Below are 14567 nucleotides of genomic sequence, written 5' to 3' on the forward strand. Positions count from 1 at the left end.
TTAAGTATCTCTTAAAGGGGGGGGGGGTATGGGATCGTGGCTAAACGTATATATTATTCTTAATAAACGACCTTTCGGATGTGACTAAAATTTCGCAGGAAGTAGTCCGGGCGTTTTCGCAGGAAGTAGTATAAACAGTCCAAATGCGTTCTTGCTTTTCAGGAACTTTCTACCTCTTCCTTGAAATATCAAAACTGTATTGTGTTCTTTTGAAATGTAACTAAATTATTGATCTTAATCAAATAAGATAAGATTTAATATCTATTGTCAGAATGTGGGAGACGAGATAGATGAGGGTAATTAGGATGTATAAGTGAAATTAAATATTTCGGGCGAGAATACTTTTACAAACGTAACCCCAAGTACGACCGTTTAGAAGGCAATCACAATGTCTCAACAAAAAGTGGGCTTTTTAAACCAGTAATGATAATGCCTACCGAACAAATTTTACCTTGCATTTGTATTGTCTCAGCTACCTCACAATTTTGAATGACTTTTTTTCTCTCCATTTTTTAAACACAGGTGCAAACCAAGTTACCAATAATGCATATAGCATTTCCATTCATTTGAAATATATAGCATTTCCATTTATTTGAAAGCAGAATAAGAGCATTATTGGCGCATATCGATTATAAACCGTTAAACTTCGAGAGAACACAAAAACGTGAAATGTGGAAACACAAACGAGTGAAATGTTTAAAATCAAGGACGACTTAGACCAATTGGGAATTAAAAAAAAAACGACTTCATTCATTTGCCACACTCTCGCACCAATTGTTTTTTGTCATCGAATGCATGAATGCCGCCCTGCCCGACCGCCGGGGTGCCGCCATATCTGTTGACCGACGGATCGGCATCGCGCGATGAGAATTGAACGTGCTCTCCGACGCGACGCCACCGATCGCTCACTATTAATTTTGATTTTCTAAGGGTTCCCTTCTTTGAGGTGCCCATTAGCGAGTATGTTTGTATACAATGGATGGATTCCATACAGATAATGGAGTAGGGGCGACAGGAAAATTTGAAATTACTGTGCCTCGGTTTGATGGATGCCAGCCTTGACTGTGGCGTTCTATGTCAATCATTTTTCTTCTTAAAGGGGTACATCAACGGTGCATTTAAAGCTCATGCAATGTTTTCCAGTGGCAGTGGAACGCGGCTAGTCAATATTGTGTGTTTTCTTTAATGTTAAAATTATGGCCTTCTCCTTCGATAATTTGTTCTGAATTGCTTAACTTACTCTATACTGGTGACCACCAAAATTCACAAAATTTTATTCGAGTCTGACCTCCACAGATTAATGTGGAATATGATGCGAAATTGCAAAGTATGGCTAGATGAATAATATTCGACCAGTCAGGAAAATCAAAAGTAGGGGATAACTTACGATTCATAATAGGACCAATCATGTGTCCAAAATCTAATGAAAACCATATAATTTATACCAATAAAGATAACAATATATACATGTATATAGGCCTATACGTAGGACAATAAAGCTATGACATATTCATTCTCTATATCTGCCTAATAGTTCCATGTATACCAAAGGTGAATCGACGTTGGGGAGAACACCGATTTATTCCGTAAAACAACAGGGAAGTGTAGCGTTAAAACTGAATCTACGTTAGGAGAATTTTGAACGATGGGAGAGAACAAAAGATTTACCCCTAACACGTATGCCCAGGTCCACCAAGATACAAAAATAAATCATAAAAAACACGTTGTACAAATTAGTAAAGTAATAAATAAAATCTACATTCCACAACTTCTGTTAATTGGTTGCACTGTCATTCAAGAATAAATGTCACGTGATCACCACTTAATGGCGTGTTGTTGGTCCGGAAGAAAATGAAGGCGCCACGAGACACAAGCACGGAAGTTGAGCCACCGAGCCGTGGGTGAAAATGAATAAGGAGTGGCATGAAGAGGAGCAAACTCTTTGATACAATATCAATAATTTTCAGTTTCTTATTTTGTCTTGGTTGTACTGTATATTCTCTCAGTACAATCTGTATATATCGTGTTGTCCCAGGTGAGTGATCCACGATAGTATATGCACATAGGGCATAGTAAATGGTACATAATAAATAGTACATGTGCCTCACTATTCACAGAAAGCACCCAATGGGTGTATAAATGGACAAAAATAATAATGAAAAACCAACTATATTGTTATCTATTCACAAACAAGTTAAATCTCTTGAAGATATCTCGTCAATAAATCAACATATATTTCAAAATCTGCCCCTGATATGCCCTTTGTATACGTCATCATCTTTTCAATGTTTAATACCATTTTTATTCTTTGATCATAGGGGGGTGTACGCAAGCACTATTAGACAGTTTGTGATATATTGAGGAAAAAAATTATTGGAAATACCTTTTATATATGAAATAAGTCTATTACAAATTCATAAGTGACACATTATGGGTAGGCCCATATGACACGTGTATATTCCATCACGTGCGTGAATTTTGCATATAATGAACCCATCCCATTATTATCTCCAGTTTTATATACTTCATAGTAATGTCTCTGAGTATGACAAGCAATTGTTTTGATGAGAGAAGGGATAAAATTGTCATTATGATTTATTTGAAAGATAAAGTCACGTATTGTATAAATGCCTATATATTAATATAAATGACGCAGTGAAGTCGTGCCTACATTATCATGACTATTTTTCATTATTTAGAGCATAATAATTTTCACTAACATTGAAATAAATTTGAAATCAGAAGATATAGAGCCGACGTATAAAATCATATGAATGACAACCAAGATAGCGTGCCAGATACGAAGTCCTAATTTAGTAATGCAAATAAATAAATGAATAAAAACATATAGTGTGATTACAATCTCATTTTCGAGTTCCATACTATAAAAGACAAACTTTGAAACACAAAAAATAGAACAGTTTGGCGAAAAGATGGCCATAATAAGTAAAGTCATTAATTATACCTTTATGAATGAAGTTATATATATATATATATAGGCCTATATTTTATTTCAAAATTATACATATGGTTTAAATTGGCATAGAGTAAACCATAAAACATTCAATCGTGATTATGATCGCCCTTATTACACGCTGTGTTTCAATTTTGTCTAATTCACACTCAATTCTAAAGTATTACTGTAGTTGGCTATAAATTTTGTATTATAATTACACTAATTATTCAACAGGTGTTCCCAATAAGATGCAGGGAATATGTTGCAACAGTTTCTTGTTCAGTTAGTTGAATCCATATGGTTTACTCACACAGCGGGGAGAAGGGTCACTGTGACTGAGCCTAGATCTCCTAAATTACACGCACATTTTATATTTTTTGCAGTGATCATTCCCCTCTGAAAGATCTCGTTTGGGACCTCTGATTAAGGAGAACAAAAAAAGAAGGGATTTCAAATAAACGACGTAGTGAACTAAATTTGTTAAGGGGCACATATTGGTGTAAGCTAGGGGCAAAATACATTTTTAAAAAGTGGCGAGCGAGCGAAAAAAAACTGGCCCTTTTAAAATGAAAATCTAATTTTGACACAATTTCAGCCCCTTCTACTACCCTTTCTGCCATTTCCTTACCCTATCCTTTTCTTGGTCCTGGAACTTCGGGGGGGGGGGGGGGGGTACCAGTGCCCCAAGGTTCCAGCCATCCAAATCCAAATTCATAATAAAAGTTGAACATGGAATAATGTTTTTAAATCATCATTGTTATTACCATTATTATGTCTAAAAATATAAATTATTCACCATTGGAACTACCTTGATATTAAATAATGACCATGCACTGGGTAATATTAAAAGGGTATGCGTCACGTTCATCAGTGAAATGGCCCTTCAGTTCAGTGAATCAGTGTATCACGATTACCAGGTGTAGAAAGTAAACAATTCCAACTACAGTATTCTCTGCTCAGATGTGGAGACAGAGGAAAGAAATGTCAAGTTCGGACTAACTTTTCTTTTCTAGAGAATATTTTCAGCATGACATGGTCCGTTTCTGTTCGGTCCTGTTTCTTGTGCCCGCGGAGCACTCCCTTTGATAATAAGCATCAAATGTTGTGACAGCTTCATAATCCCAGTGCTTTGAAAAGCAGAAATTAGTCGCGCCCGGTGGCGTTTGCACAAGAAAAACTACTGACTGAGAAAGGGAACAGAAAAGGAACATGCTCCTGAGTCGTCGTGTGTTTAAATTCGGACAGGAAAAACTTCTGACGCGCGGATGAATGCTGGAGAGAAAGAAAAGTGAGGAATAGAAATAATGCACCGAATGGAAGATTTTCCTATTTTTTTCTTTGAATTATTCCATGCATGGTGGGGACGAGAAGCGTAGGGTCGCTTGTGAGCTGCAGATTGTAGGAGTATTGTCCAGGCTCAACGGACCATGTAACTTGCTAGCTGCTTCGACTTTTGAGAGTTCACACTTCGCCTTTGTCCTCGTCTTCAAATCCTATAATAGGAACAACTTGTGACAACAGGCGGAGTTTTTCCGAGGTGTTGGTGTCTTCGGGGGGTTGAAAGAAAAAAAAAGGGAATGGCTCAACGGGGAAACCGCCTTGTAGACTTTAAAAATAAGGACTAAAATACTCCACAGAGATTACAAAGCATATTACATCGAGGTCCATGGTCATATTGTTATATGATTCATTTATCAGAAAGGAGAGCCCCTTTCCTTATGTTTACTTATTTGTAGTTTTTATTTACACAGGGTATGGTATTGTCAGTCGCAAAACTGCGTCCCAAGACGGCCCTGTCCGCATACCGTACAATTCACATAGACCTAATCAATAGCACATTTCCTTTTTAGATAATTATATTCCCTATCATATTGCTTAAGCCATGGACCTACTAGGTCCATGCTTAAACTCACACAGACATATACTATTTAGTATTAATCTATCCTCTTTAGTAACATTACACGATACATATCGCACAAAATAATGAACATTAATTCTACTATAGATTTGTCAAAACAAAAGAGAAGATGAGGTGGCCAAGAAAAGCGATACACCTTCACATCTTAAATTTGTACACAAATTTTCCTCATTATCTTTCAAATTGCATCTTGCCTCCTTCTGAGTACAACATATGTCATGGGAAAATATAATCCACACCATATATGTCAAGGTCAGTAGGAGATAATATGAAATATGTAAAATAAAGGGGATAATCTGAAAATATGTGTACAAAACAAATGGAAAGTTGTCCACAAATCAGCCATTTTGAAGCACGTTTGCCAATTTGAGGATCCACATAGTAAGTACAACAAGACTTTTTAATCGTCCATAACTTGCTTATTTCATAACCGATTTTGATGAAACTTTTTTTAAATTGTTCCTCTCATTTTACTCTTTCCAATAAGATTGCTTCTCTTCTTGGGTTTTTGTTTCCTTTAACTTGTAGCGTACTTTAGCTGTCATTGAAGGAGTTTCATTCATAATTTACCTAAATTTGGTTGGAGTAGTCCAAGAAAATAATGCATTTCATACAGCGCTTATATTCTCCTTGCCTTTGCTCTGCAGAAATAGATGAGATTAAGCTTGTACTGTATCTTTACTCGTTCTAATTTCCCTCCAAACGTACTCGTATATTTGTATTGGATATCATCGACCTGTGGTGGACCCGGTCTGTCAGAAATAGAAGAGGGCACACAAAGAACAAAAGATGGGTATCACAACTGCATGTGATTGAGGTTTTATAAAGGACCGTGGCGAGATGAGTACAATGGAACGGTCAATATCAGGAAGGCTGTGTAAATCGAACATCGTCGGTATAGATATCACCTGTCTTGACACCTCTGCTTTGCATGCTGGAGACATTACTGGGGAGTGGGGACCCAGATGAGATTCATTAGATTACTCTTGAAAAATATTCGTTTAAACATCTCCAGTTAGTTCACATAGGCGATCTGTGTTTTTAATCAAAATGTTCTAATAAATCCAGATGAAATGCTGAAAAGAAAATATACCGCTAAAGAACAGAGAAAAGGTCTATTTTTTATGATGGATAAATAGATTGGGAAGAATACAGAAAATCAAGTAACCAGCCATTTACTACTAAATATGTTTTGGTAAATTGCCACATTGAGGATCATAAAGTTGTTATATACGTGTATTTTTTTAAGTTAATCCAACGTCTAATTCCCTCTTTTTTACAAATTTCTTTGAAAGTTTATTTGTAAACCGTAAAGGACTCAGATACTGCATAGGATCATGGAATCAAACTAAAACAGTAAAAAAAAAACAGCCGACACTCCTTCTTAAATGAAAGTTCGTACATCAAAGAGTTGACGCCGTCCTCCTTTAGAAAACGGGAACAAAAACCAACACAAGTTTTCCTTCAACTTATATGGATTCAATAACCTTTTAAGTGTAACTGATACAGTATTAAAGCCTTTGTTAGGGGTGGATTAACACGTTTCGAGTAAATTTGAGCTTCATTAAAACCAAAAGAAACTCTTTCCTCAATGGACGTCTCCCATCCATGGAGTCAACAACGTAAAATAAAGCACAGAAACCTTTGGGAAGTTGACGCGTCGAGATGGGAACCCATTAAAGATGTTCAAATTAAGCCCTTAATCAAAAGACAAAATAAGACACTTAAAATGAACAGAAACGTTTAAAAACCAGAACCGCCAAGACATTGCTAGATGAGAACCCATTTGACATACGGTTTAAAATTGTCAAATAATGCGATTAATGTCGTCTTGCATGGTGACAATTAAAGCAAAATACGAATTGAAAAAATAAATAACATTTCCTTTCTCCCTTTGGTAGTTCTTATATTTATGGGTTATATACCAGCCGTCATTACTTACCTTATTTGTTAAAATTCGATTTGTAATTTTACAAACAATAAGAAATATTTAACACACACACAAAAGATAATACCATCCGTCTATTCTTATTACTCAAGAACAAATAGACGTATTTTCTCTTGCGTTCATCACCCCTATAATATAAATTTTATTTTGGGCGTGACGAGTGAATATCGGTTTGGAGAGTTGCTGCAGTCACATCACGAAAAACAACTCCAAACCGACAGATAGTATGCCACTGGAATAATGTAATATCGCTTTGGTCTGTCTGGAGTCAATTTTGCCGGTGTGACTGAGCATCACATACCTACGTTCATCTATCCAGCTCAACCGAAACAGATTGGCCATCAGTGAGATTCAAACCTGGAGGGACAGCTTTGCTCGAATTTCAAGTCACCAACGAAACTCTGACTCGGTGATGATGATGATGACCAATATTCCAAGAGTATTGAATCCAAATTATTTGGTGACTCCAGAAAGAGTATTGAAGCGTGTTGGTGACGATGTGAAGTTATTTTCTCATTCCATGCGATTCTCAAGTGTGGCTTGTCGACGATGGATGCGGCAGGACCAAGGCAAGCTATGGGATCAGATAGATTGCCGGAACGTTTAGCCCTGTTTCAACTGATGGTTTGTAAGGAAAAAAATGAAGCATGTGCTATTTGGAAGATGAGGGATTCATTCATAGCACTCACCGGTATATTACCAACATTCCAACGCGTCATGAATTGGTGAGGGGAAAAGGTTTCAAATCCGTATTTACGAATTCTGAAAAGATTATTCTTTCGGTTGACGTTTTGAAAGTCAAGCCGATGAAATTACCACGTCGAGGCGCCACAACCCTGAGGCACTCAACTCGATCGTTCACGCATTTTATATTCATTACGTGGAAGTTGTAAGATTTCGGCGTCACGTATGACAAACTTACCCACTGATGAGGTGCATGGATCCTTGACAAGCGCTGTCACCATGTTATAGAATCCTAGAGAGTGATGGTGGTAGTAAACCGATTAAGAATTGAATGATGGTGAAAAATTAATGGCATGTTGGGTTGAAGAAAAAAAATACAATAAATGCAAAACTCGTTATCCAAAGCGGAATGTCTCCTGTTACGGTACTTGATACCTCAAACTATTACATCTCGTATTCCTGTCATTGATTTTGCCCCGTTCTCGTTTACTTGAGAGACCGTGTTGGGTTAGTCCATGAAAAGACTTGAGGAGCAACCTGGTGACCAAGACCGTCCACGCACACTGACTAATTGCCTCTGCTACGAAGAGAATAACAGCAGCGAGGGGCTCGTGGGAGCTCTTGAGCGGGGCACCGCTCTGGCGTACGTCGCATCGAGAAATAAACGTTCACTTTGCCTTACGGATTAAAGCCGCGCGTCAACACACAACCCAGTCAGTCACCCCCTTTCTTCTTGCTCTGCAGTCCCCTCCATCAAAATACAGAATGTTTCTCCTTTAAAAAAAATCCACAAGGGGCAGTATTCTGAGGTACATTTTGTCTTAAATTTTATTTGAGATAAAATGGATCTCAGAATACATCCCAGTTCCTATTCTAAACATAGACTGCTACATAGTTTCCTGGTATACAGTAACCGAGATCCTACTGCAACTTCATTATCATGATTATAAGTGGCGCCTTCTCGTGTTGTGCCCATGGTCGTCAGCTTAAAACTGTAGGCCTATATAAAACTTTTGAATCTGCCCCTGAAAAGGAAACAATATTGTCTAAATATGCTTTCAGGTCTACAAATAGGTCTCCCAAGAGATAAAAAAAAAACTTACGTCAAAATTTTATGACCATTGTCACGTTGACTTAGGCTAACGGTTGCATTGGTCGTCGACGAGTCACGGGAGTTTGCTCGCTTGGCCTTAATGTGAAGAAGCGTATAACAATTCAAACAGATCAGATCGAAAACTAAGGTTTTATCTTGCGACGAATCAATCTGCAACATGTCAAACAGACCTTCAGAGCGGACGATCGAACCACCTATATAAACCAACATTCTGGATACGCCACCGCTCGCCGATGGTGTAACTGGTAGAAGTCAAGGTTCGGCGAGATCTTGAGGGTAACCGCAGGGATTGTCAAGGGTTTATTGAGGGGTTAAAGCGGGTAACGGAGAGGTGTTAATGACTCGCACATGCCCCCATCTCAAAGCCATGCAGGTGCGACAGGATTTACCTTGTTGATCCTCATTGCCTTAGCACTCTAAACCTCCCATGACCCGTAAATGGCCCTTTCACTTCTAAGAACAGGGATGTTTCACAAATTGAAGTTTGAATTAAAAAAAAAAATCGCACTTAACGTATCACCGCATTGGTCAGATCACACTGAAGAAAAATGAGATTGTGCATTACATGATTATAATCATCATGTGCACTTTGGCTTTAATGCATGACAAAAATGTCACAATTAACTCTTTGAGAAATATACTCTACGCGTTAGTTTATGGCAACCTCAGAATCCAAGATCTTGTCCACGTTGTCCATCCGTCTCTATCCTGGGACGATAAATTATCGTTTATGGGTCCCGTGTTGCAGGCATTCTCTAAAACGGGATTGACAGGAAAAGTTAACCTAAATGAAATCTATAAATTTCAATTTGAATTTTTGATAAAAGTAACTTTCATATTTTTCAAATGAAATTGATAAGCTATGCAAGGACAAAGGAGCTGAGCGTGCAGACCACATACGATGGCATCCGAACACCATCGCATATATTATTTAAGATTGAATTATAAAAACCACATCATCTTGTGGTCGGAAAGTAGAACATGACGAGTTTCTCCTCCAAGCTCTGTCCTCCTGATCACAATCATGACAATTGGATATATAAGCAAAATCAATTTGGACATCAGACAAACCTTTCATCAATTGTGGTCATTATCCCGATCCTGACTACAAAAGAAACAATGTGCATCTGATAAGCTCATATAGTAGATCATGAATAAACCTTTATTCTCGCGATGACAAAAACATGTAAATAAAAGAACAGAGAAGATAATAGGCACAATAGTACGCTTAGTTTATTCCAGAGAAAGGAATAAAGAAGAAAGCAAATCAATACTGAAATGAAGCACCAATTCTCATTTTTATCTCTACAATATATAGAGCATCCATAATTCTTTTCAAGTTTTATACTTCGAGAATAAGAACCCCATTTATGGTCGGAGTTTGTTACCAAAAAAATATTCGTTTAATAAAAATCTTTCTATGATTTTCTTTGGAGATACCGCAAGCGAATCCATCAACATGGATTCCCCTATTATTGTCTGTGAAGCGGCACATCTGAAAGCTGCCTCAGGTCGACAGTCATTACGTTTTTGCTTTATGCACCGACCGATCTATCTATCAAGCCTGAACTTAACATCGTTGTTCGTCGGCATTGCTTTGAAATAAAAATTGGCGTTAAAATAAAAGTTATTTAAACTTATTTCAGAGATTGTAGTTTGTCCATCAGGAGACTAATAACTTTGGGAAGCGTTTCATGGAGGTTTTCTGTGATTTTCACTAAATAATTTGCTCTTGGCCAATCAGATGCAAGGATTTCCAGTAGCTTATAACAACTGTCGCTGAAAATCACTGACAAATATCTTCATGAAACACTCCCCAATTAGGAGAGGCGGTGTCGTCAAAAACACAAAGAGTTTCGATGCTTGTGTCATTCACCTTTCGTAATATGGAGCATGGAACATATCTGAAAGAATTTTTCATTCATCCAAGTTAAGTAATGGTTTAACGACGGTTTGGTGCAAATAAACTACTTGTATACCTCAAATGCCGCAAATTCATACGAATGGTCGAAATTGGGAATAAGAATAAGATTATTCATCGGTAATACATTGAAATTAATATGATGACAATTAAAAATTGAAGTTTATAAATGTTGGCAGTGTATATATTTTGCACAATGTGCTCGCTAGGAGTTCCATTTTCTTTGGATTTAGTGCGGAATGTGAATACATGTGCAACCTCTACTGTACTGAGAGATCGTACGCCTTGAGGTCATTAACCCTCTTCAGAAATCTGAACATAGTCACGTTCCTTCTCTATATGAATAGAATGATTTATAATGTAGGAACATCTACAGAGTTTTAATTATATGCCATTGCTTTGATTTGCTCCATGGGTTGATAGCTAGGGCGAAGGCCGTATAGCAATGGTGGCGTCGCCACAACGGCCTGCCCTTTTCGGCAAATAACATCTGAGAGGTGTCAGCGACCAAAAAAAAAACATCAAGATTTTCGCTCTCACATAAATAATAATCTACGTAACCGAGGAGGTCGCTGTAGAGACTGGAAGCAATCTCCAAACGGTCTTGACCAATCTGTTCTAACTTTTAGGATACTCCGTAATTTCAAGGAGACGTCGCAGAGACGTCTCTTAAACTTGCAAAATCTTGAGTTGCAAAATAGACACTAACAAGTTTGAAGTCCATGCACCGAGACACCCACTCTCATCATCAGTGGTCATAAAAGAAACATTTATCATGTTCATGCCTTAGGGTTCATCCATGAACCTGTACCATCACATTAATCCGATCTCAACCATTCATTGCGACCATGCCAAACGAACAATATCTGAATATTGGGATTTATTTTGATGTTCGAAAATATATTTTCATTCGGTCGTGTATTATAGTCGTGTATTTGGTGTGACTAATCTTATTAATCTTCTCAGTCGAGGTAGGAAGAGCTCTGAATTTGATTAATTTGATCAATTATTGTTTAAAATATGATAATTATTCTTGGCCAAGCTCGATTAGCATTTGTTTTTATGTTAAAATAAATATGTTTTTTTACGGGATATACCATTTAATTGTAAATGTGTTTGACAGTTAGATTTGGTAATAAAAAATCAAATCAATTGAATTCAAAATTCAATTCAACATTGATATTTAACAACTAAACGATTTGTGAAATTGAATGGGTTGGTGTGAGATATGTTTACCAGGGCACATTGGTAAATTATTACAAAATTGTAGCGTTAAATTTATAAATAATTATATTTGTTTGGATTGGCTGTTTAACAAAAAATATGGCAACATGGTAATTTCCACTGATTGTAAATTCGACATCACTTGTAGGTTTTGTGCAACGTAGGCCATTTGTGATTTGTAAACTTATTCTAGACGAAGATTAAAAAATAATTATAAAAGAATAATTTCATCCTTCAGTCGGGATGGCAATTTTCCAATCATTCACCTAGTTTCCTCCCTCAAATTAGCATTCAAATGAGGTATATACTGTATATGAACACCAGCATCATTTGTCGGGAATATCTAATATATTCACCACCACCACTTTCTTTTTGTCAGCGTAAAAAATGGTTGTCGAAATCGCCACAATTAAACTCAATCGTATATTCCCATTTTCATAAGAGCATCGAGGAAAAGTAAAGGTCATATCATGGCACATTAACTGACGCTTAATGTAAAGTAAAATACAAACATAATTATGATGACGTCTGACAAAATATATGTGATTCCTCAGAAAAAGGGCAATTAACCAAAATATCAACAAAATCTCACATCTTACCATAGTATTTCGGCGAAGATTTATACAGTGTAGCAGTTTTCTAACCCCAACTCCAAAGTCACATGAAACACTGCAAATCAATCTTACCATTAGTTTCCAAAGAGTAGTTTCTCCCGATGATGCCGTCGAGATTGGCTGCATTATTCTGCATTTCCCAGTCTGAAGCATTTTACCACACCCCTCCAATATCTGATTCATACACAATATGATTTGTGATTTGCTATATAAGATAGTTTTACACTTACTAAGCCATGCAGTGGGCCTGCACACCGATCGCTTCAATTTACTCCTTTCGTGGTACGACGAATTCCCGTGTTTAACCCTCGCCGAGTCTTCCTCGTCTCAAGTGCCCACTGCAATTCAGTCGGTCGGCTTTATTATAAAAACCGTTCAAGTGATTTCCAAGAGCTGTTATGACCCAGGCGGTACCTTCAGAAGAATTGTCCTGAAGAGCTACACTAACTATCTTCTACCACTCGAACTCTTATTGACGCGTCCTCTTCGGTACGTCGTGGTCAAAAAAGGAAAACACTCTTCGCGGGAAAGCTACTTAACGAAATTGGTTTGGTTTTAGGATGAATTGCTTCAATTTAACGATTTTCTTCGAAGTTGAAAGAGGTTGGATTCGTTTTGTTTGGTACACCTGACGAATTACTTCCTTAAATTTTTTCTATAAAAGCGTACCTTCAATGTAGGCTATATATCTGATATGTAAAAGTAAATGTCTCTTTTATATCAATAATAAAACAAAAACATATCCATGATATGGGGTTCAATCATAACGATGATATATATATGTATTTCTTTCCAATCATAACGATAATATTTTTATACATAGCTTAAACAGAAAATTAGCTTCCGTGATAAGAAGACTTTTTAATCTCAACAATTCAACTTTCAAGCGAATATTTTCTCTAATCAAGGAATGGATAATCTTGCCTGAAATATTGACAGCTACTCTCCATCGGTAGCGATGTAATACGCATGTTACGGCAGTGGCACAGATATATTCAACTGAAGCGCATCAATCCAACAGTGATTGAAGTAAAACTCGAGAACCTTAATTTGTAGGATTTCAAGAGCGTTAAAACCCCACACAAACCGACCATAATGACCGATATCCGTTGGTACTTTAGTTCTCCCCTAAACCAAATTTCATACATAAACATGAACACACAAAATGAAATGAATCTGCAAAGCAATATACCCCTTGTCACTGATACATTGAAAGTGAATGCGCGAAGCAGACGGTCACCTCTTTGATGTTTTATGCGTGGCTTGTTTCGCGCCTTTTCGGCACGTCCTACCTGAGATTGCCGGTGTGTTTTGTAAGGCTTGGAGCCCTAATCCTCCTTGATCCCACGAGCGCACCTGTATAGTGCTTCAGTCAGCAATAACAAACGGATGCTAAGAGATCACACATTTACCACTGTAGCATTGTCAGAACATTCCATGGTTCTTAGGCTTTACTCCATGTCACAGAGGTGAAACAACATCCCTGCATAAGTTCAAATATTGGGTATAAATCACGGATATTGCTTATCAGTTCGACATTCTCAGTTTAAACCATGTAAAATAAAATAACGGGGTGAAAACATCGAAGTTTATCAAGATCAGATGAGCTGTAAATTGAATTCAACATGGTGCACCTCTCGAAATATTAAGCATGCAATGAGGATGACCCTTTTCCCTGTTGGGGTTTATTCCAATACATGTCTTTTAAACGATTTATTGCCTTAAAAGTGTTCGAACTTTGAGTTTCTATTGGCTTTTCAAAGGCAGTGTACATAAGGAGAGGAGCAGCAGGCGCGGGAAAAACCTACATTATAGAAACTGATGAAAAATGCGAGAGAGAGAGAGAGAAAGAGAGAGACGGAGAGAGGAGGAGGGAGCTTGGTCAAGTCCCTAATGAATTTTGAGAAGGGATAATGGTAGGTATATGAATACACAGTCTCTGGTTAATTCTGGAACACTTTGCGATTTCTCTACTTCGACTACCCGTTCTTTTAAAGGGGTGGGTCTCAACGGGACCCCGTTTTGTTGGTATAGTGACGATAGCAAAACACAAAGATGGAAAAGACCCCTTCGCAGTCCGAGCAAGGCATCTCCTTTACCCCCCTTTTCAATTATCAAGCTCTTAAAAGAAGTTCAACACTTACTGCTTGCTCTCTCTTTGCATCTGTTTCGTGACCGTTGGAAATTT

Source organism: Lytechinus variegatus, chromosome 7 (assembly GCF_018143015.1).
Source record: "Lytechinus variegatus isolate NC3 chromosome 7, Lvar_3.0, whole genome shotgun sequence".
Classification (NCBI taxonomy): domain Eukaryota; kingdom Metazoa; phylum Echinodermata; class Echinoidea; order Temnopleuroida; family Toxopneustidae; genus Lytechinus; species Lytechinus variegatus.